Source organism: Mus musculus, chromosome 1, assembly GCF_000001635.26.
Source record: "Mus musculus strain C57BL/6J chromosome 1, GRCm38.p6 C57BL/6J".
Lineage (NCBI taxonomy): Eukaryota > Metazoa > Chordata > Mammalia > Rodentia > Muridae > Mus > Mus musculus.
The window spans coordinates 116,950,261-116,975,944 of NC_000067.6; positions in this window are offsets into that span (position 1 = coordinate 116,950,261).

The following is a 25,684-nucleotide window of genomic DNA, read 5'->3' on the forward strand; positions in this document are numbered from 1 at the left end:
ATACGCCCACCATGTCTTCCCTCAGGTCAGGTGATAACCCCTAAAGGAAGAACCCTAATGTTTGTGATTTTTGTACTGACTGGCTGTGGAGCCTTCTCCTATCAGTCAGTCTGTTTATGATGTATCTGACTTCTAAACCCTTAATAGAATATCTGCTCCACAGAATATATATATATATATATATATATGGTTCAGTATCCAAAGGCATGTACATTCTTCCACATATTTCCTTTACTTTGTTCTTGAACCACACCCTCTGTCTCTGAGCCTAGGCAATTGTAAGGTGCCTTCACTTGATCAACACAGACTCCTGTTTTCAGCCTTTTTTTCTAAGATTTCCTGAGTGATAATGTAATAATTTGACATGAAACCATTTACAATGTAATTCCTACTTCTGAACTCACCTTCTGGATATTGGTTAAGAATTAAGTTACATATTATCTTGGAGACATGGTGATAAATTAGATATGAGTTAGGTGCAGGTGTTAAAGAACAAACACCTCTTTGTGTTTTTAAAAAAACAAGAGAGTTGTTAATATAATAATTCAATTACCTGGAACACTCTCCCATATACATTCCAAACTCTATTTTAAAATTGCCATAGATTTACTTGTTCCAATGATGAAACAGTTTAATTTTAGTTCAGCTAGAGGTATTATGAGTGATTTAAGATTGGAAGGTTTTCAGCATGATACTATCTTCATATTAGAGGGAGAACAAATAAAGTACAAATAGTTATTTTCACAATAAGTTTATTTATAGTAATTAATTAAGAAACCACTTTTTAAAACTTATACTATTAACTAACAGTGAGATAGTATATTTTTTTCTCAGCAACATTACTAGTATTGCTCACTTTCAATATGATATTTCTGAGCTGAGAATATTTTTAGGAATTTAGTCATGAGGATGAGCATTTAATACTCATAGAAAATGTTTTCCACTGATCATAAGAGGATGGCAAGTTGCAATCTGCCCTGAAAACATGAAGAAGTAGGAGGAAGGGAGAACAGTAAAGTGATTTTCAGGTCTATGCCAATATAGCTGTCACATGCCATATGGGTTCAGGACATTGTTTTTGTGGAGTACAACTATTACTTCTTTGACCAGCTGCAAAGGATTTCCAGAGACTCTAGAGCTTATACCATATACAGAGTGGGAAGTAAATTAAAGGCCAGACTCCACGAGCCAGCTTCAATTACATCACTATCAATGATAGGTTGGGACTGTGTGGCAATGCAACTGTTTTAGTGTCGCCCACATTCTAAATTATTCTTCACCCTAACTTTTTAAGAAAGAAAACTGAACTCATTTGTGAAAGCAAGATTGTCTTTAGACTGTCATTGGTTCCTGAGAAGCTTAAGGCAACAAATTTCAATACATAAATTGAATCGAATATTCACATGGAAAGCACGCAATAAGGAAATGGAAGAAAATTTCAACAAATGTGAAGATAGAATGAAGACATCACATCTTATCACAAGATGCGGAACTACATAACCACGTGATATCATCATGAAACTAATTTCAAGTTATTAAATTTTAACAATTAATAAGATGTAGTAGCTCTATAAAATGATGTTATAATTATAATTTTTGTAGTAGAAGGTTATTACAAAAGTTCTGGATAGAATTCAAATCTGGAGGCCTTGTCACATCTGATAAATACGGTGGGAGTATGTCAATTCTGCTCTTTATTCATTTGGGGTGATGGTAAATGAAGCCAAGTGTGTGTGTGGGGGGGGGGGAGGAAATAAAAGAAGGAAAAGGAGAAGGGGGAGAAAAAGGAGAAGAAAGAGAAGGAGGAAGAAAAACAGCAGCAGCAATGGTAGTGGTGGCAGCAGAGGAGGAGGAGGAGAAGGAGGAAGAAGAGGAAGAGGGAATGGAGAAAATGAAGCTATTAAGTCAAAGTTTTTGAAAAGCTTTTGTTTTCTCATTAAGTATGTTCAGGAAATATATTTAAGTAGAATGTGGCACTATTCCTTTCTAACATAACCAATGTTGAAACTTTAGATTTACTCACATTTAGTAGTTTGTTGAAGGCACTTGAACTATTCTCAGAAGCCAGAGATGGATTCCTGGTGTGAAGTCAGAAAGCAGGATAACTGAAAAGAGTCAGAAGACACAATAATTACTTTCTCATAGACCTCAATTTTTATTATCCATAAACTTGATAGTTATTCAAGTTTTGAGTGCAACTTCAATTATAATTAATGGGGTTCTTATTTACAAGTGAATACAAAGACACTTTATATAAACAAAAGAAAAATACCTATATGTTCATCCACATAAAAAAGGGGTGTTTATTAGGATTAATTTTCAATTTTTACGGAACCTAGAATCATCATAAGACAATCTTCAAGAAATACATGTGGATGGATATCTACATAAAAGCTAGCTTCTACGAATGTTTGTGAGGATTTATCTTAATTACAATAATTACTGGGGGAGGGCCCATATAATTGTAAGCAAGACAATTTCCCAAAGAGGGTATTCTGGGCTAAATACATGGAATAATCAAGTTGAGCACAAACATGTATTAACTGCTTTCTGCTCCCTGACAAGGAATTCCTTGTGCCCAACTGTTTCAAACTCATTGTGGCTTGAAGTGTGATCCAGATTAAACTCTTAATATTGCTGCATGAAATATTTAAAAAGCAACCCATGCTAATGCCAGCTATGCTCTAGTAACATGGTCTCCCCGACCCCAAGGTCCCCAAAGTCCCTATGTAGTGGCCTCCCAACTTGTAGTTCGCTTGCTGCTGGATTCTGCTCACATTCCCTCCCATCTGTCCTGTAGTTAGCTATCACAAATCCCTGTAACCCAGTAAAATCAAAACTCTAGAGGTTTGTAATTTATCAGTCAGATTTATGTCAGTAAATTCTAAACCCACAAAATGCCCACACAATGAACTCAGAGCCAGTTGATATTGATAAAAGCTGCGCACCTAGACTGAACAAATCGTCCTGTATTATTGCATCCCTTCTATGATATCATAGCTATCTGTGGCTATTTAAAGCCATGTGGATCTGGTTCATCCTTCCCTTTCTCCATATTCCTTCCTTCTCCATGTCTCCCTAACTGTCCCATCTTTAAAACTCTCAGCCCAACTTCCCTTTTCACTGTCCAATCACAGGCTCTAACCTTATTTTGTGCCTGCACACACCTACATATAGACATCAACTCGCAAAATATTGTCTATAAGTTGCTTTTGCTAGGGTATTTTAACATAATAGCCAGAAAAGGATCTAAGGCAGATAGTCTTCACAGGACTCTCCTCAATCAATAATGATGATCCAGACTGGAAAATAGGTTGGTCTAAAGAAATGGTAGGTTTTTTTTTTTTTTTTTTTGAGTATGTGAACCAGATTTCAACTGATCCCATTACCCATGTAAAAATGACAGATAGGATGGTAATTTCACACAGGTGCTTATAATCTCACCATTGGGGAAGTAGATACAGGAGGATCTCTGGAGCTCACTCGCTATTTAGCCTAGCCTACTGGCAAGTTCCAGTGCATTGAAAGTCCCTGTTCCAAAGTAAGTAGACAGATTGTCTAAGGAAGACATCCAAGGTTGTCCTCAGGTTTTCATACAAACATGTGTACCAAATATGTACATCTCTCCCATAAATATATGCAAATGCATTCAAAATACACACACATATAATTCATAAAAATTATAACACACTGTCAAAATATTTACTTATAAATGTTTTTTTCCAAACTTAAGCAAAATGCTTTTAGAATAAATTTCATAAAGCCTATGGGAAAGCAGCAATTTCCATGTAAATTAACCAATTTGGAGTCATGGAATATGAATAAGTTATATTGCAGAGTGGATTTATAAAGTAGTATAATTTGGTGAAAAAAGTACAGAATGCTCAAAATTAAAATTGTATGTTATCTGCATTTACAAAAAAATGTAAGAAGTTTTAAAGAATAGCCTGGATAAATTTAAGAAGTAGTTTACAAATTTAAAGGTTTTAGTGACTATACCATATGCTGACAACAATTATACAGCTTCATGTTTAATAAATCAATTGCATGCTGGTAGTGCTTATAGGCTTACTGCTGAGATAAACCAGAGATGGAATGTGTTTGAAAGCAACCAGCAGCAAGTGGCAATGGGAAGGACCTCACTGGGAAATGCATGAACACAATGACCAAGATTATACTTATCTGGGCATTCTGCAAAGAGGCCATCAATGTTAAATATTAGTGACCAAAGTCTTCAACTTCATAAGCTGCTAAACAAAAATATATATGAGTCAAAGTGAGAGCAATTAATGGATTAAGGAATAGGGGAAACATTGTAAGATGCTAAGAATAAGTGGGAGTAGAGGCTCAGCATTAAATAAGATATTTATACTACTAGATCTAAGGCTAGTGAACATTAAGGTAGAGAAAGCAGAATGAAGATAGTATATAAAGATAGAGACGATGGCTTCAAATGGCCATTTTATACCCATGACACAATCAATGTAATCATATACTCATAGTAGCTATATTTATTGGTCCCTGGATTGCTTGAGATTAACACTTTCAAAAGTAAATCTTAGTCAGACGTGGTGGTACACGCCTTTAATCCCAGCACTTGGGAGGCAGAAGCAGGCAGATTTCTGAGTTCAAGTCCAGCCTGGTCTACAGAGTGAGTTCCAGGACAGACAAGGCTACACAGAGAAACCCTGTTTCAAAAAACTAAAAAGAAAAAAAAAAACAAAAAACAAAAAACAAAAAACAAAACAAAACAAAACAAAACAAAACAAAAGTAAATCGTAGATGGAAAGTTTCATAGGGTCTTATCCCTTACTGCTGAACTTTAGAATTCTGAGTCTTTATGTATTAAGAGGGGTCATTGTACTTATGTTGTATACCTACAAGTTGCCCACCAGGCTTCAATGAATCATACTGAGATCATCGTCAGAAAGAGAGAGGACAACCCTCCTTAAATTCAGCAAATCAAAAACTAACCAGATACCACTTACCAAAGTTAAATCATGATCAGGTAAAATATTTAAACAGCCTTATAATTCCTAAAGAAATAGAGAAATAGAAGCAGTCATTAAATTCTCCCAAGCAAAACAGAACAACAACAAAATAAACAAAACAACAACAATACCACAAAAATAAATAAATAAACCAAACCAAAGGCCACAATGTTTTAGTGCACAAATCTATCAGACTTTCAAAGAGCTAATACCAATATTACTCAAACTGTCCCACAAAATAGAAACAGAAGGAACAATACCAAACTCATATTAAGAGGCCACAGTCACACTGATACTTAAACCATACAAAGATTCAACAAAGAAAGTGAATTTTAAACGGATTTCTCTTTTGAATATTGATGCAAAAATACTTAAATACTTGCAAACTGGATCCAGGAACACCTCAAAGACATCATCCATACTAATCAAGTAGGCTTCATCCCAGGGATTCAAGGTTGGTTCAATATATGGAAATAAATCAATATAATCTACTGAATAAACAAACTCAAGAAAAAATTGCTTGATCATCTCATTAGATGTTGAAAAAGTCTTTGACAAAATACATCACTTCTTCATGTTAAAGTCTTGGAAATAACAGGAATTCAAGGAAAATATCTAATATAATAAAGTCAGTATACAGCTAGCTAGTAGGCAATATTAAGCTAAATGGAGAGAAACTTGAAGCAATTTTAACAAAATCAGTAACAAGACAAGGTTGCTCACTTTATCCCTGTCTATTCAATACAGTACTGGAAGTTCTAACTAGAGCAATAAGACAGTAAAAAGAGATCAATGGGATACAATTTGAAAGGGAGAAGTCAAAATATAGCTAATTTTGGATGTGATAGTATACATAAGAGACCCCTAAAATTCTACCAAAGAACTCCTACAGCTGATAAACACCTTCAGCAAAGTGACTGGATACAAAATTAACTCCAAGAAATCAGGAGCCTTTCTTTATACAAATGATAAATGGGCCAAGAAAGAAATTATGGAAACAAACCCTTTACAAGAGCCATGGATAGTATAAAATATCTTGGTGTAACTCTAACCAAGCATGTGAAAGACCTGTATGACAAGAACTTCAAGTCCTTGAAGAAAGAAATTGAAGACAGAATCAGAAGACGGAAAGGTCTCCCATGTTCATGGATAGGTAGGAATAACATAGTGAAAATGGCCTTCTTACCAAAAGTAAGCTACAGATTCAATGCCCTCCACTTCAAAATTGCAACATAATTTTTAGACATTGAAAGAGAAATTTTCAATATCATGTGGAAAAATAAACCCCCAGCATATCCAAAAAAATCTTGAATAATAAAAGAACTTCAAGAGGTATTATCTTCCCTGACCTTTAGTTATATTACAGAGCAATAGTGATTTAAAAAATCTTCATATGGCATTGTTAAACAGACCTGATTATCTACCCAATTTAATTGAAAATGCAGAAATAATCCCACATACCTATGGACACTTGATTTTTGATAAAGAAGCCAAAACCATACAAAAAAAAAAAAAAAAAAAAAAACCAAACCAAAAAAACAAAAAACAAAAAACCACTTCAACAAATGGTGGTGAACTAACTGAATGTCTACATGTAGAAGAATGCAAATAGATCCATTATTTATCACCCTGCCAAAACCTCAACTCCATGTGTTTCTGTGCTTGTGTTTTATTTAGTCTTTCTTTCTTATCTTGAATACTACTATGGGGGACACCACCAGCTCCACCCCACTGGACCTAGTATAGTTACACTTCAAATGCCTGGAAGAGGATGCGGACTTAACTGTAAGGGATACTGTTCTTTTGAAGGAATGAATGGCCAGCTTTCAATGTGGCATGGCCAGAAGGAGGTACTTTCTACCTTCCTACTGTCTTCTTGGTTAAAGGTATTGTGTATGGAAGTCCTAGGCACCCTGACCAAATTCCACACATTACTGTCTTGCAATATTTGGTAGAGAGCCCCTCTATCTGGCAAAGATATATTGACCTATACAAGTGGAAGATGCAGAATTTTAAGTTTTCTAACCACCTATGCCAGTGATCTTACAGGTCAAAGAGACGTATCCAGCAAAAAAATGTAAGCCAGCAATCCTACCCCCTCCCCTCAGCTCCAGAAGAAGACTCCTTCACACCCCTTTGTCACTTTGTCCTGGTACATGATCCTCCTTTGCAAATTCCAGATGCTGATACAGGCTCTGAGAAAGTGGGAACACGAACTTGTATAGCAAGGCAGACAGATTCCACCACAATTGCTTTGCCCTTGCAGTTGACTGACATGCCGGATGGGCAGGGGAGACAGTATGGTACACACATCCCCTTTTCCGCTAGTGACCTATACAAGTGGAAGATGCAGAATTCTAAGTTTTCAGAGAAACCCTCTGCCCTCATAGACAAATTACACTGTGATGGTTACTCACTTTTGGGATAATTGCCAAAAGCTCTTGCAAGTACTCTTTATGACAGAGGAACTAGAACAGTTGACAGCAGCAGCCTGGAAACTGGTTCTGGTGCAAATGGGAAGCCCACCACTGTGCGGAATGCCAGGGCCAAGAAGCAGGAGTGGGTGGGTAGAGGAGCAGGGCGGGGGGACGGTATAGGGAACTTTCGGGATAGCATTTGAAATGTATATAAAGAAAATATCTAATAATTTTTTTAAAAGAAAAGAAAAAGAAAAAGAAAAAGAAAAAGAAAAAGAAAAGGATTTTCCCTTGGTCTGTCCTGACTAGAATCCCAACATTCTTTTGGGAGAGGAGACACTAAAAGTCTATCACCAGATTCTAATAAGAAGTCTCCAGGAGGCTGCTAGGAGACCCACGAATTTGTCTAAAACAGAATAAGCTATAAAAGATAAAGAGGACAGATCTGGGGCATTTCTTAAGAGGTTCCTGGAAGCCTGCTGTACCTATAGGCCTATGGACCCAAAGTTAGGGAAATACAATCCACTGTGAATCTGGCATTTGTCAGCCAGACAGCACCAGAAATCCCCCCCTTCCAAATTCTAGCAGTTGGAAGGATTTGAAGGCTATGTACTGGCTTAATTTTCATGGTGCTATTTTGTCATGGTAGAGGGGAAGAAATCGCTTCAAGTCTGGAAGGTATGCCAGCAGGAGTTGGGGGACAGTTGCTCACATTGCCTTCTTAAACATTATGTACACTTCTCTTTGTTATTTGAATCATGAGCAGAACATAAAGTGGTGCAACCCATCTTTAGGGTTGCTGTTTCTACCATATTAAATTAATCAAGAAAATAACTTATAGGAATGTCCCAGAGGCTAAATTAATCTATGTATTCTCTCATTGGTATGTTCTGAAGCTTATTTCCTAGATTCTAGGTCCAATAAAGTTGGATCCAATATAAGCTCACAGAATAAAGTCACAAAACTGCAAAATGAGAGGTCCATTCCTTTCTCAATGAGATGTCAGGCTTTCAAAGAACCTGTAGTTCTTACGACAGTGTGTCATTTTCAACAGGGGATGCGAACATAAAAATGTAGGATTGGAACAGTTTAAAATGAGCCTCATTAACATGTGATAATTAACAACAGAGAATGAGTATGTAGGAGAATGGAGGATCAGAACTGTTTAAAACCAGTTTGATTGGCATGTGATAGGTCAACACATCACGCAGAACACTGCAGTTCAAACTTTTGCTGAAATTACTAAGTAGTGGTGAAAGTTTGTTCTAAGTATATAACAATAAATATCAATATTTTACTCTAAATATGATCATCAGCAATTAATTCTAGATGGGTTAAATGTCTACATGGCTGAACATTTGAAAGGATTTCCACTGAAATCCAACTACTGTCCTCCATTCAGTCTCAGAGAATGACACTGTGGAAGAAGACTGGCTTCTGAAAGCTGCCCTCTGACCCCCATCCACAGTCACTAACCAGGGCATGTATTAGCTCATTCACATGCAAGTGCACACACAATACTTTTAACGTAATGGATAAGACTCAAATAATACTTAGTTTTTTCAAAGACTATGGAGAATTCAACATGTATGATAAGGACAAAGAAATGTGTAGCTGAAGCAAAATGTGGGATAAGCCTACTACTGAAAGCAAAAACTGGTTAGGTTTTAAATATGTTGTGCATACCACCACTACAAAAGGTCTCATGTGAGACACATATATAACATATATTAGCATTGATATATTTTACAAAATTGTGTAAGTAAATAGGAAAAAATCTATTGAATTCTGAAATTGAAATGACCACAAACAATGAAAAATATTCCCCATCAGCACTGACCAAAGCTACTGAGCAAACTATTTTGACAGTTTTCACACTGGCAGTATTAGAAGTCTGGCTTTGCCTCTAAAGTATATTGATAAAGCTGCAAAGGAGTGAGTACTCACAACACCTCAGTGTTCAGTCACTTTCCACCCTACTGCGATTAAATAAATTTACCAAAACAGCTTAAGAAAGAAAGAATATATTCTAGACTTTTTTGTGCTTGTTGGTTTATGTTGGGCATTTCTATTTAATTATTTTATTATTATTATTTGATATTATAATGTAATAATAGTCAATTCCATTTTCCTTTTCCTCTAGATTATATTTTAAGACACATATTCCAGCATTGCGAGGAAGACACAACAGCATGAGATTTCATCAGCAGTGAGGGCACAGAGAGTGAACTGCCACTTGGGAACAAGTACAAACCTCAAGCACTATCATTCCAATGGATCCACTACCTCCCACCTATTACAGGTTCTGTAACCTTCCAAAATAAGTCTGCTTGAAGAGTCCACCAGAGACTTTGTAATCAAAACCCAGTACTCGGTGTTATATTTACTGTGTCTCTGACATGGTGGAGAATCATTCTCACAATACATAACAGAGCTGAAGATGACGAAATACTAAATGTATCACTCTAAACCATTCAACAAAGTCTTGCATAATGTACAAAGGGGATATTTACAAATAGTGGTTATTCTACCCTAATATTCAAGGCTAGCAAATGCCAACAGAGATTGTAGTTTCTTGTATATGTGAGCTTTTTAGGCAATCCTCAAAATTTTGGATTAATAAGATCTAGCTATAGCATGTTATTTTTCTCCTGTCAAAAAGCCCTGAAAATGAATGACCAAAGTCCTCTAAAAGGCGTTCTCTATCACAGTAATGCTTGAATGCATTTGCATAGAGAATCATTGGTAACCTTTGAGAGAATGTTAAATGCCTCATCTCTTACTAACATAGAGTCAGTGGCTTTATTGTTATTTCTGTTGATTGTTGTTTTAATCATCTTTCAAACTCTGTGACTAACTACTTGCCAAAAAAAACTTTAAAATATGTAGCAGCTTTGACTTTGAGAAGTTCCAGTCTCTGTTGACCTGGTTCCCTGGATTTGGGCTTATCTCAAAGCTAATCACCATTCCAGAGACTGAACAGTAGAAGCAGCTTCTCATCTCCACTAGGCCTGATATAAACAGCAAAGAAAGCAGAGTACACCAGAAAACTACTCCATTGTACAGCAACTCTCAACATTCCAAATGCTATGACACCTTCATACAGATCCTTACGTTATGATGTGAAACTGAACCATAAAATTATTTTCAGTGGTACTTCATAACTGTATTTTGGTTCTGTTATGGATCATAATGTAAATAATTGTGCTTTCTGGTGGTCCTAAGAGACACCTTTAAAAGGGTTGTTCTAACCCCAGAGTCACAACCCACAGGTTGAGAACCATTGCCATAATACTGCCCAACATTTAACGTTTGCATTTACTTATCATAGACCATTCAATTGAAATTCATTAATGAATTATTTATTAATGGGATTAAAGTTCCTTTGATTCAAGCATATCCCAAACCCCCTCTCTGAGAATTATACATAAAGCTACAAGGCCTCAGCCCATGATCTTTTGATACACATTCAGGCTTGTGCAACCCACGATGTATGGGCTTTGGTTGGCTGAGGAAGAACATGAATGTGGCTCAACAGAAAGAGTAAAATTTACTTAAAATATTATGAAAGTTCTTTCTGAATTCAGACGAGAACAGACTGTTCATTGGGTCATTTTATTGCAGAGGATTGCCAATAACAGTTGCAGTTCAATAAAGGTCTATGTTTCTCCAAAGGTCCAGTCTGTTAATCAACAAAACCCAGAGGCTCACCATTCTAGGAGAATGGAGCTTTTGGAGCAAGCTACCAGACTTACTCAGGCCCTTATAGGGCTGCCTGTGAAGACACCTCATCCTTGACACCGGATAGCCCTTATCCTCATGCCTGTCACATCTTCATAGTCATACTTTCTTCCCCTAGAATTCCTTCCCCTCCCCTTCCAATCCAGAAATCATAAACAATCTTGCTGAAGGTTTCATCTGGAATCTTCCTCTTCTTCTGAGAACCCCAAGGAGAACCCTGAGGCTTGTAAGTAATGAACCTTTCACAGACAAGCTATAACCTTCAGTAGCTTCACAGAGGAGACTGTATGAAAGAATGGGAGGAAAAGTCATGATTTTATTCCAGAAGACACATGTTGAGAAGGAAGACTTTAAGGAAAGTAGAGAAACCCAAAATGCCAAGAAAAACATGCTTAGGAGAAAAGTAAGCAGACTTACTATTATAAATATGAGCTCCTCTGACAGCCTGCCTTCAGTGACCCAGCACTAGCAGCTTATGTTATCACATGCTTCTGCCAGGTGGGACACATTCTCACTGTTGCTACTCATTGCATGTTTTTCTATGTGACATGTTCACTCTAAAATGTCTCTCTGGATATCACAACTCTCATTCTCTCTTCCTCTCTTTCTCTCTGCCTCTGTCTGTCTCTCTGATGTTCCCACTCTGAAACAGCCTTTTATTCTCCCTGTCCCAAATAAACCTCTAGTGTAATATGTATTGCCTGGGATGATCTTTGCAGCATACCTTTGCCAGGACCTGACAAGGAACTTTTTTTGAGACCTACTAAACACTAATAGAGGTAAATAGTCGCGGCTTTGTAAGCTATTGTGCAGTATCAGGGATCCTGGAAAAGAAGTATATAGGATTTCATTAAAAGACTAATTATTCACCTATGTCTTTAACATCCTTTACTATAAACCTGCCTTCCTAGGGATAATCTCTTGGCTAGGATAATCTTTTAACATTGTCTAACTGAAATGTTATGTTTCCACATAAGTCAAAGTTTCCATGTACTTTTAGTTTTTCAATTTTATATTAGATATTTTCTTCATTTACATTTCAAATGCTATGCTGAAAGTCCCCTATACCCTCCCCCTGCCCTGCTCCCCAACCCACACTCTCCCACTTCTTGGCTTTGGCATTCCTCTGTACTGGGGCATATAAAGTTTGCAAGACCAACAGTCCTCTCTTCCCAATGATGGCTGATTAGGCCATCTTCTGCTACATATGCAGCTAGAGACATGAGCTCTGGGGATACTGGTTAGTTCATATTGTTGTTCCACTTATAGGGTTGCAGACCCCTTCAGCTCCTTGGGTACTTTCTCTAGCTCCTCCATTGGGGGCCCTGTGTTCCATACAATAGCTGACTGTGAGCAACCACTTCTGTGTTTGCCAGGTACTGGTATAGCCTCACACCATGTTCTTAACCACAGAATTTCTGTACTGGCCCTTCATTGTTGCTCTAACACTTGAGACATGTTTGAGTTTAAAAACTGAAGAAAATAAAACAAAAATGATCTAAGTAACAGTAGTTAAATGATAATCTCAAGTAATATTTTTGGTTTACACATTTGTCTTTCACTGTTGGTTTCAGAGGTGAGCATCATAGCCTTCAATATGCACATTCCATGAATTCCAGTCAGTTACTTCTGGATCAATAGGTAAGTTCTCTCTGTCTCAGACCTGTTGTAATGAAGATGAAGTGTGACTATCAGCAGTTGCAAAGCACAAGTAAAGTGATAATAAAATGTTATCAACATATTAGTTCTTGACTGAGAAAGAAAGTGGAAAATCATCCAAATCCTTTGACAAGGAGAATTTTACCTTGGAAAGCAGAGCTAGGGAATATGAGATTTTGAGAAATCATACCCATTATGAACTTTCCAAAAGGAAGAAAGTTTTACCCCCATAAATGAAATTTTAAGTGCTTACTTAATGTAGTTTAAATGAAAATACCTCCCATAAATTCATGTGTTTGAATGCCTAGTCATCAGGGAGTAGAATCATTTTAAAAGGCTAGGAAAGATTAGGAAGTATAGCCTTGTTGGAGGATGTGTGGAATTGTTGAAGGAAGTTTTTTTACTAGGGTTTGGGTTTGAGATTTCAAAAGTTCATACCAGGCCCAAATCCTCTCTCTCTCTCTCTCTCTCTCTCTCTCTCTCTCTCTCTCTCTCTCTCTCTCTCTCTCTCTCTCTCTCTCTCCTCTCTCTCTTTCTCTCTCTCCTCTTTCTACCTAGGGTTGCTTGTAAACTTCTCAGATATTGTCAGCATCATGCCTGTTTGCTTTGCACCACACTATGATGATTATTATGGGATAACTCACTAAAATTTTAAGGAAGGACTGAATTAAATGCTTTCTTCTTAAGGAAAGCCTTAACGACATACTTTCTTCTTAAGAGTTATTTTGCTAATCAGCGACCAAATGCAGACATATTGTATATGCCAGCAAGATTATGCTGAAAGGACCCTGATATAGCTGTCTCTTGTGAGGCTATGCCAGTGCCTGGCAAATACAGAAGTGGATGCTCACAGTCATCTATAGGATGGAACACAGGGCCCCCAATGGAGGAGCTAGAGAAAGTACCCAAGGAGCTGAAGGTGTCTGCAACTCTATAGTTGGAACAACAATATGAACTATCCAGTACCCCCATAGATTGTGTCTCTAGCTGCATATGTAGCAGAAGGTGGCCTAGTCGACCATCATTGGGAAGAGAGACCCCTTGGTCTTGCAAATGTTATATGCCCCAGTACAGGGGAATGTCAGAGCCAAGAAGTGGGAGAGGGTGAATAAGGGAGCAGGGCAGGGGGAAGGTATGGGGGACTTTTGGGATAGCATTTGAAATGTAAATGAAGAAAATATGTAATAAAAAAATTAAAAAAGAAAAAAAGGAGTTATTTTGCTCATAGTGTCTCTTCAACGGAATAGAACAGTAACTAAGACACTTAATATTTCTAAAAATCACTATTTATCTGACTATCCATCTATCTGTCTATCTCTCTCTCTCTCTCTCTCTCTCTCTCTCTCTCTCTCTCTCTCTCTCTCTCTCTGTATATATATATATATATATGCATGCTGTGACACTTCTGTGAATCCAGTATACATTCAAGGGGTTTTTGAGTATTGTTCTCATTTATTTAAACTTGGCAACAAGTGCCTTTACATTGTGAACTGTGTCACTGGAAAACCTATTGCTTATGTTTTATATGAATATCTTGAGCCCGCTCTACTTTATTTTCTTCTGCCAGTCTTAATGATAGGACTATTCCAACTTGCAAGTGAAGGTGTTAAGTTTTAGTTTTAATTGAGTAAGTGAATCTGAAGTTCAAAACTTTTAAGGAGAGCAAGAGCAGATACAAGCAACCTTGTGAATTAAAAGGGGTGAGTCACAGGTATCCACAGGAAACATGGACAAAAGTACTATCTGTACATAATTTGAGCAGTGATGTTAACAACAACAGCAACAACAACACATGCACACTCAAAGAAGAAAGTCATGATGTAATCATACCATTAATTATCTTATGTGCTAGAGAAACTGTCAAGGATGTGCTGAGAATAAATGTTTTCTTAAAACTGCTCTGTAATAGAAATGAATTTTGGAACCTTGAAGAAGTAGTTTGAAATCTTAGCTCTATCACTTCTATACTTCAGTACTGCTGAATGAAACAGATAAAGTTCCCTTACACAGTACTTGCATGTGATGATAAAGTCTGCACTGTATAGTAACAATGTAAATTTAAGTTGGTATATGCAAATCAGTGCATCATTAATAATATTATTGAAAATAGACACCAGCATCGTTCTGGTATGAGATTCTGTCAATCCTAAAGACAAAACAAGTCAATATTTTCCCTATCCCTTTGTTTCTTTATGAGGCAGGTATCCTAAGTGTATCCTAAGATGGCCTCAAACTCACTATGGAGCAAAGGATAGTATTTGAAGTCTTTATCTTACTTCTTCTACTTTCTGAGTGCTGAGATGACAGTTGTATGCCACTTCACCTGATTTACTGGATCAAACCTAGTGTTTCATATATGCCAGGCAGGCACTCTATTAGCTGAGCCACACCATTAGTCAGGGTATTAATACTATTAATACCATTGCATGTCTGTGGAATATCCCTACTCAATAGGCTATATCAAAAAAAAAAAGGCATGGAAAATGTTTAAGTTTCCTAGAGCCAGTGTGCCAAATCCTAGGAATCCTAGGAATGGATGTGTGACATATAGTTATTAATAAATTCAGAATTAAGTGCTGACCTTGGCTAGAACATTTATTGTCCTTCAGCCTGCTGTGATGTACAGCATATTTCTGAGTGTATATTAGTAGATTGTGATGACTTGCTTGAGCTCCTGAAAGCCTAACTCTGGAAGTTGGTTGCCTCTCCCCTGATTCTGATCCAGTCAAGTTTATTCTAAGATTCTTTTTCTGGAAATAAGATGACATCTTTAACTCTGTGAAAGGAAAGGGAGAAAATAGCTAAAGCAGCTCAAGAGTTAGCATATTGTGCCTTTGAGGTCAACAAGATGAGCTATTTCTAACAGAGATTCTTATTGTTCATCTCATGATGTAAAAATGGCAGCAGTGGAAAATAGAAACTAGAATCATAGCCACTAGATATTCATTGTGGTAGTTTTTATGAGATTGGACCTCATTAGGTTCATGTGTCTGAATACTTGGTCCCCATTAGAATGGAACTGTTTGACAAAAATTGGCAGGTATAAGTTTTCTTTAAGAGGAGGTATGCCAATATTGGAAAGGTTGTGTCACAGTGGGTAGGCTTTGAGGATCAAAAATCCCAAGCCATTCCAATTAGCTCCCTATTGCCTCCAACTTTCAGATAAGATGTAAACTTTCAGCTATTGCCCCAGCACTATGCCTGCCTGCTGGTGACCATTCTCTCTGCAATGAAGGTAATAGAGTCACCCTCTGAAACTCTAAGGAAACCCCAATTAAATGCATTTTTATTAGCTACCTCACTCATTCTGTCTCTTCACAGCAAAAGAAAAGTGCTTAAGATCATTCTTCCTGTAAAGAATGGTCAGTTGGGAACTCCAACTGACTGTCTCAACTTCCTCAGCCTGTTTCTACTAAATACTATGAACTTCTGATTTGATGATGTGATTTCTACCTGTTGTTTGTTCTTTTAACTTCAAACCCTTACCCAAGTTGACACTCTTCTTTTTCCAGAACCCTCGATTAGAAACTTTAGCAGGTTGCCTCCATAGGGCTTCTCCAGTTGATTTCTGATACATGGTTTAAGAATCTGATATAATGATGTCTATCTATCTAACATCTACATATTAACATGTATGTATGTATATATGTATGCATGTATATATCTATCATCTATCTATCAATCTATTTAGCTATTATCTTTCTATCTATTTATTCATCTGTTGAAGAAGAAGACAAGCTGAAATAGTGAGGTATGGTGAATGATAAATACATTTACTGCAGCAACCTTTATTGGACATTTCTAATAATCTAGATTTCTAATAATGTAAAAGTAATTCTGTCACTCAATGCTTCATTTCCCTATAGACTCAAAGAAAGATAAAGAAGTGTTTTCTCAACCATCCTCCATCCTTTGAGTCCAGGTAAAGAAATTGTCTTTGCTGCCAACTGGATGCCTCTACCAGTATCTTGAGTCTATGAGTGATACAGAGAAGTGATAGAAAGTTCCAAATATATTCTCTGACCCCAGCAACTGGGTATACTATCTACAGTCAATGGAGGGCACAACACTATAGAGTTTCAAGACATGCCACCACAGGCCATCTGTAAAATTAATTCTTCAAGTTCCCATTTTGACATCTGCTCAAAGTAGGCTCTTCAAGATTTTAATTACATGTCCGTTCTTGCAAATGTCAGCTTCATGTGATTTCATTTGTTCAGGTATTACTTCTAGTAGGTAGAAGAGGATGAATTCCAATTAGGTGGACCCCAAGAAAATATAAACTTGAAAACCTTCAAAAGCTGTTCAGAATATTTAAATCTCATTGGATATGATATACTCATAGGACCTTATAGTATTGAAATAGTTCCCTTTTTTTTTCTTATTTTTAGGTATTATGCTAATCAAATGTTCATTAAAATTATAAAATACTTGAAGCAGATAACTTGATAAAGAATAACTATTTATTTCTAATTTTGCAAGTGCAATGATCAAAGCATATGGGTCCACAAATGTGGCCCCTGGTTGAAGCCATTGAGCACAGTATGCCATCACCCTGTATAAGAGTTAATGATCATAGCTAGGGGTGGAGAACCATCCTTTTAATCTAAGTACTTGGGGAGCAGAGGCAGAAAGATCTTTGTGAGCTTGAGGGCACCCTGATTTACATAGATAGTTCCAACACACCCAACTACATAAAAACACCTCAATAAATAAAAAAGAGTTAACTTTCACATTTTAAAGGGAACAAAGGCAGATAAACTGAGAACCCACAAACTCCTTAGAAGGCACACTCAGAATGACCAAAAGACTTCTACCTAGCAATCACTTTGTGGAAATCTTAGCACTTTTTCAAAAACCAGTCATCCAACCATACTAAATTCTTGGAAAATACAGCTTCTTTTAAATACCAGAGGCATATCTACTAAGTTCACAATGATTAAAACAAACAAACAAACAAACAAACAAACAAACAAAAACTAGCTTTTGCCAAAGCCTCAAGTCTCAAGTTGTAAGAGAAACTTTATTTCACCTGTCTACCATCATATCCTCCTTTCTCCTGTGTACAAACTACCATTCTCCTTCCTTCACCAAAGCCTTTCTTCATATGGTGAATCTGAATCATTGAATACATGCAAATTTTTCTCTTTAAAACCTATTGATATCTCAGTGGGTAATGGCATTGAGCCCAGCCAATTGATCCATATTAGATACAAGGCACCCACATAGCACAAGCAGAGTCACAACTCCTAAAAGTTGGTCTCCAACTTCCACACAAATAGAGAAATAATTATAAAATTCCAACATTTGTTTCTATATTTGTAGAAAAAAGACTTTATCTCTAGTAAAATATGAACATCACAGATATAAAATGAGCAGCTTTTATTTAGGAATGTAGAGCTAAGGAGAAGATTTCACAATGTTATACAGAAATTTATTTACTGTATTCAGCATTTTTAAAAGAACTAGTGTTGGAGACCATACCTTGAGAAAGTAGCCTTTCACAGCTTCCCACTCTAACAAGCCAAATGGTCTTGTGCTAAGGAGCCAGTCATCATCCCCTCCTCCCTATTCACTTCCTGGCACCTGAGGCTGTAAAAAGCTGAATTACGGTCCCCTCTTCCTTATCTATTTCTGACTCCCAAGACTTCTAAGGACCTGAGTTATGTGCTGAGCCCAGCCTGACACCCAAGGCTGTTAAGGAGGGGTCTACATTCCAGAGATAAGACTCAGAGTGCCTCCAGCCTGCAGTCTGAATTCGGCCTTCATGTCCCCAGATGCCCACTTCTTTGTTCTTAGTTTAACATCCCTCAACCCCTCCATATTCCCATTGCTGTGTGCTTAAAACCTGGCGTTTCAGCCAAATAAACTGAGACCTAGACAAGAACTCCTCCTTGGTCTCCGCTTTTTTTTCCTCTTCCGCCTATTTCTCTTCAAGGTTTTGCGGTCCCCCTTGCACCCACGAATAACTGGGTCCTGCTGGACGGGACAAACTAGCATTAGTTTCCCTAATATAAACTCCTTTAGTGTATCTGAATGACTATCTGAATAAACAAGAGTTATTGCTTGTATATTTATCTAAGATAAACCAGTAGTAATTTCCACCAATACATGTATTTTAGCTTAAAGAAAATGAGTAAACATTTTATTGTTAATGAATGGACATGACTTCAGTACATAAGTTATAAAACAAAACCAAAAACCTTCATGATTTCTTTCCATCTCAGATTTGCACAGAAGCTGAAATGTTTCTAAGTTACTTATTTACTCTGGGCTACCCTCACTTTAAAAAGTATTGAGCCAAGTCTGTGCAGGTGAGAGTGTGGACTACAGAAGCTAACAGCTTGTGTGACAGGCAGAAGCCACAGAGCTTCTGAGGCAGACAACTTTTTGGGATCCAAACATCCGGGGACCTTCCCTGCCAGAGGAGAGGTGTCTGCCCCACCCAGGAGGGCTTTGCCAGAGCACCTGGGGGAGCCATCTTGGTTCCCAGATCCCACCGAGACTATTCTGAGCAGGTGAGAGTGTGGACTACAGAAGCTAACAGCTTGTGTGACAGACAGAAGCCACAGAGCTTCTGAGGCAGACAACTTTTTGGGCTCCAGACATCTGGGGACCTTCCCTGCCAGAGGAGAGGTGTCTGTCCCACCCGGGAGGGCTTTGCCAGAGCCATCTTGGTTCCCAGATCCCTCTGAGACTAGTATGCACAAGTGAGAGTATGGACTACAGAAGCTAACAGCTTCTGGGACAGTCCCTGTTTCAGGCCTTCATCTTCTGCCAGAAGGCAGGTCCGAATGCCAGATATCTGTGCACCTTCCCTGTAAGAGGAGAGCTTGATTCAGAGAATACTCTAACCACTGAACCTCAGGAGAGAGCTAGTCTCCCAGGTCTGCTGATAGAGGCTAACAGAATCACAGGAGGAACAAGTTCTAAACAGAGACAATTATAACAACTAACTCCAGAGATTAACAGGTGGTGAAAGGCAAATGTAAGAATTATTACTAACAGAAACCAAGATCAATCACCATCATCAGAACTCAGCACTCCTACCTCATCCAGTCCTGGGCACACCAACACACCTGAAAAACTAGACCTGGATTTAAAAGCATATCTCATGATGATGGTAGAGGACATCAAGAAGGACTTTAATAACCCACTTAAAGAAATACAGGAGAACAATGATAAACAGGTAGAAGACATTAAAGAAAAACAGGAAAACACATCCAAAGAGGTGATGGAAATGAACAAAACCATACTAGACCTAAAAAGGGAACTAGACACAATAAAGAAAACCCAAAGTGAGGCAACGCTGGAGATAGAAAACCTAGGAAAGAAATCTGGAAACACAGATGTGAGCATCAGCAACAGAATACAAGAGGTGGAAGAGAGAATCTTAGGTGCAGAAGATTCCATAGAGAACATCTGCAAAACAATAAAAGAAAATGCAAAATGCAAAAAGATCCTAACTAAAAACATCCAGGAAATCCAGGACACAATGAGAAGACCAAACCTACAGATAATAGGAGTGGATAAGAATGAAGATTTTTCAACTTAAAGGGCCAGCAAATATCTTCAAAAAAATTATAGAAGAAAACTTCCCAAACCTAAAGAAAGTGATGCCCACGAACAAATATGAAGCCTACAGAACTCCTAATAGACTAGACCAGAAAAGAAATTCTTCCTGACACATAATAATCAGAACAACAAATGCACTAAATAAAGATAGAATATTAAAAGCAGTAAGGGAAAAAGGACAAGTAACATATTAAAGGCAGTCGTATCAGAATTACACCAGATGTTCATCAGAGATTATGAAAGCCAGAAGATGCTGAACAGATGTGATACAGACACTAAGACAACACAAATGCCAGCCCAGGCTACTTTATCCAGCCAAACTTTCAATTACCATAGATGGAGAAACCAAAGTATTCCATGACAAAACCAAATTCACACATTATCTTTCCATGAATCCAGCCATTCAAAGGATAATAACAGAAAAAAACAAAACAAAAAACAATACAAGGACTGAAATCAAGTCCTAGAGAAAGCAAGAAGGTAATCCTTCAAACAACCTAAAAGAAGAGAGCCACAAGAACCGAATGCCAACTCTAACAACAAAAATAATAGGAAGCAACAATTACTTTTCCTTAATATCTCTTAATATCAATGGACTCAATTCCCCAATAAAAAGACATAGAATAACAGACTGGCTACACAAACAGGACCCAACATTTTGCTGCTTACAGGAAACCCATCTCAGAGAAAAAGATAGACACTACCTCAGAAAGAAAGCAAATGGTCTGAAAAAACAAGCTGGAGTAGCCACTTTAATATCTAATAAAATCTACTTCCAACTCAAAGTTATCAAAAATGACAAGGAGGGGCAATTCATACTCATCAAAGGTAAAATCTTCCAAGAGGAACTCTCAATTCTGAATATCTATCCTCCAAATGCAAGGGCAGCCACATTCATTAAAGAAACTTTAGTAAAGCTCAAAGTACACATTGCACCTCACACAATAATAGTGGGACACTTCAACACACCACTTTCATCAATGGACAGATCATGGAAACAGAAACTAAACAGGGACACAGTGAAACTAACAGAAGTTATGAAAGAAATAAATTTAACAGATATCTACAGAACATTTTATCCTAAAACAAAAGGATATACCTTCTTCTCAGCACCTCATGGCACCTTCTCAAAAATTGACCCTATAATTGGTCACAAAACAGGCCTCGACATAAACAAAAATATTGAAATTGTTCCATGCATCATATCAGATCACCATGGACTAAGGCTGATCTTCAAGAACAAAATAAATATTAGAAAGCCAACATTCACGAGGAAACTGAAAAACACTCTTCTCAATAATACCTTGGTCAAGGAAGAACTAATGAAAGAAATTAAAGACTTTTTAGAGTTTAATGAAAATGAAGCCACAACATACCCAAACTTATGGGATACAATGAAAGTATTTCTAAGACGAAAACTCAAAGCTATGAGTGCCTCCAAAAACAAACTAGAGAGAGCACACACTAGCTGCTTGACAACACACCTAAAAGCTCTAGAACAAAAGGAAGCAAATTCACCCAAGAGGAGTAGAAGGCAGGAAATAATCAAACTCAGGGGAGAAATCAACCAACTGGAAACAAGAAGAACTATTCAAAGAATCAACCAAAAGGGGAGCTGGTTCTTTGAGAAAATTAACAAGATAGATAAACCCTTAGCCAGACTCAATAGAGTGCACAGGGACAGCATCCTAATTAACAAAATCAGAAATGAAAAGGGATACATAACAATACATTCTAAAGAAATCCAAAACACCATCAGATCTTTATACAAAAGGATATACTTAACAAACCTGGAAAACCTGGACGAAATGGACAAATTTCTAGACAGATACCAGGTACCAAAGTTAAATAAGGATCAGGTTAATGATCTAAACAGTCCTATATCACCTAAAGAAATAGAAGAAGTCATTAATAGTCTCTCAGCCAAAAAAAGCCCATGACCAGATGGGTTTAGTAAGGAGTTCTATCAGTCCTTCAAAGAAGATCTAATTCCAGTTCTTCACAAACTATTCCACAATATAGAAACAGAAGGTACTCTATTTTATTAATTCTATGAAGCCACAAGTACTCTGATACCTAAACCCAACAAAGATAGAGAACTTCAGACCAATTTCACTTATGAAAATCAATGCAAAATATACTCAATAAAATTCTCACTAACCGAAACCAAGAACACATCAAAACAATCATCCATCTTGACCAAGTAGGTTTCATTCCAGGGATGCAGGAATGGTGTGATATACAGCAATCCATCATAGTAACCCATTATATAAACAAATTGAAAGACAAAAAACACATGATGTTCTTGTTAGATGTGGAGAAAGCATTTGACAAACCCAACACCCATTCTTGATAAAAGTATTGGAAAAATCAGGAATTCAAGGCCCATACCTAAACACAATAAAAGCAATCTACAGCAGACCAGAAGCCAACATCAAAGTAAATGGTGAGATGCTGGAAGCAATCCCACTAAAATCAGGGACTAGACAAGGCTGCCCACTTTCTCGATATGTATTCAACATTGTACTTGAAGTCCTAGCCAAAGCAATTCAACAACAAAAGGAGATCAAGGGGATACAAATTGGATAGGAAGAAGTCAAAATATCACTTTTTGCAGATAATATGATAGTATATATAAGTAACCCTAAAAATTCCACCAGAGAACACCTAAACCTGATAAACAGCTTCAGTGAAATAGCTGGATATAAAATTACCTCAAACAAGTCAATGTTCTTTCTCTACACAAAGGATAAACAGGCTGAGAAAGAAATTAGGGAAACAATACCCTACTCAATAGTCACAAATAATATAACATACCTTGGCTGACTCTAACTAAGGAAGTGAAATATCTGTATGATAATATCTTCAAGTCTCTGAAGAAAGAAATTGAAGAAAATCTCAGAAGATGGAAAGATCTCCCATGCTCATGAATTGGCAGGATCAATATAGTAAAAATGGCTATCTTGGCAAAAGCAATCTACAGATTCAATGCAATCCCCATCAAAATTCTAACTCAATTCTTCAAAGAATTAGAAAGAGCAATCTGAAAATTCATCTGGAATAACAAAAAAACCTAGGATAGCAAAAAATTGCTCAAGGATAAAGGAACCTCTGATGAAATCACCATGCCTGACATAAAGCTGTACTACAGAGATAATTGTGATAAAAACTGTGTTGTGCTGGTATAGCAACAGACAAGCAGAAAAATGGAATAGAATTGAAGACCCAGAAATGAACCCAAATACCTAAGGTCACTTGATCTTTGACAAGGGAGCTAAAACCATCCAGTGGAAAAAAAGACAGCATTTTCCTCAAATGGTACCAGCAAAACAGGTGGTTATCATGCAGAAGAATGTGAATTGATCCATTCCTATCTCCTTGTACTAAGGTCAAATCTTAGTGGATCGAGGAACTCCACATAAAACCAGAGACAGTAAAACCTGTAGAGGAAAAAGTGGGGAAAAGCCTTGAAGATATGGGCACAGGGGGAAAATTCCTGTACAAAATAGCAATGGCTTATGCTGCAAGAATGAGTATTGACAAATGGGACCTCATAAAATTGCAAAGTTTCTATAAGGCAAAAGACACTGTCAATAAGACAAAAAGGCCATCAACAGATTGGGAAAGGATCTTTACCTATCCTAAATCAGATAGGGGACTAATATCCAATATATATATAAAGAACGCAAAAAGGTGGACTCCAGAAAAATCAAATAACCCCATTAAAAATGGAGCTTAGAGCTAAACAAAGAATTTTTACCTGAGGAATACCGAATGGCTGAGAAGCACCTGAAAAAAATGTTCAGCATCCTGAATCATCAGGGAAATGCAAATCAAATCAACCTTGAGATTCTACCTCACACCAGTCAGAATGGCTAAGATCAAAAATTCAGGTGACAGCAGACGCTGGAGAGGATGTGGAGAAAGAGGAACACTTCTCCATTATTGGTGGGATTGCAAGCTTGTACAACCACTCTGCAAATCAGTCTGGCAGTTCCTCAGAAAATTGGACATATTACTACAAGAGGATCCCACAATAACTCTCCTGAGCATATATCCAGAAGATGTTCCAACTGGTAAGAAGGACACATGCTTCACTATGTTCATAGCAGCCTTATTTATAATAGCCAGAAGCTGGAAAGAACCCAGATACGCCTCAGCAGAGGATGGATACAGAAAATGTGGTACATTTACACAATGGAGTTCTACTCAGCTATTAAAAAGAATGAATTTATGAAATTCATAGGCAAATGGATGGACCTGGACGGCATCATCCTGAGTGAGGTAACCCAATCACAAAAGGACTCACATGATATTTATTCACTGATAAGTGGATATTAGCCCAGAAACGTTGAATAACCAAGATATACAATTTGCAAAACACATGAAACTCAAGAACGAAGACCAAAGTGTAGACACTTTGCCCTTCTTAGAATTGGGAACAAAACACCCATGGAAGGAGTTACAGAGACAAAGTTTGGAGCTGAGAGGAAAGGATGAACCATCTACAGACTTCTATATCCAGGGATCCATCCTATAATCAGCTTCCAAATGCTGACACCATTGCATACCCTAGCAAGATTTTGCTGAAAGGACCCTGATAGAGCTGTCTATTCTGAGGCTATGCTGGGGCCTAGCAAACACAGAAGTGGATGTTCACAGTCAGCTATTGGATGGATCATAGGGCCCCCAATGGAGGAGCTAAGGAAAGTACCCATGGAGCTAAAGGGATCTTAAACCCTATAGGTGGAACAACAATATGAAATAACCAGTAACCCTCAGAGCTTGTTACTCTAGCTGCATATCTATCAGAAATTTGCCTAGTGGGCCATCAGTGGAAAGAGAGGCCCATTGGTCTTACAAACTTTATATGCCTCAGTACATGGGAATGCTAGGGCCAAGAAGTGGGAGTGTGTGTGTGGGGGCGGGGGTAGGGAAGTGGGGGTGGAGCATGAGGGACTTTTGTTCCTCATGGAAATATAAATGAAGAACATACCTAATCAAAAAAATAGAATGTATTCAGCCTGGAAATCTACGTTTTTGTGAATATCACATGTTACTGTTGCCCAAGTTTCAGAATGTTACATGTAGTGGATATATGTCACCCAGATGAAATCATCAAAGTTTGGAGAGTTCAAGCTGAGAAAAGTAGCTTAATAGAGAAAGCACTTGTCAAGAAATGCAAGGACCTTGGCATAGATGGAAGCTCTCTCAAAAGGGATTGTGTAGTATGTGTCTGTAATTCAACATGCCTATAGTGAGATGCCAGACAGAGACAGAGGATCTCTGAATGTTGATAAG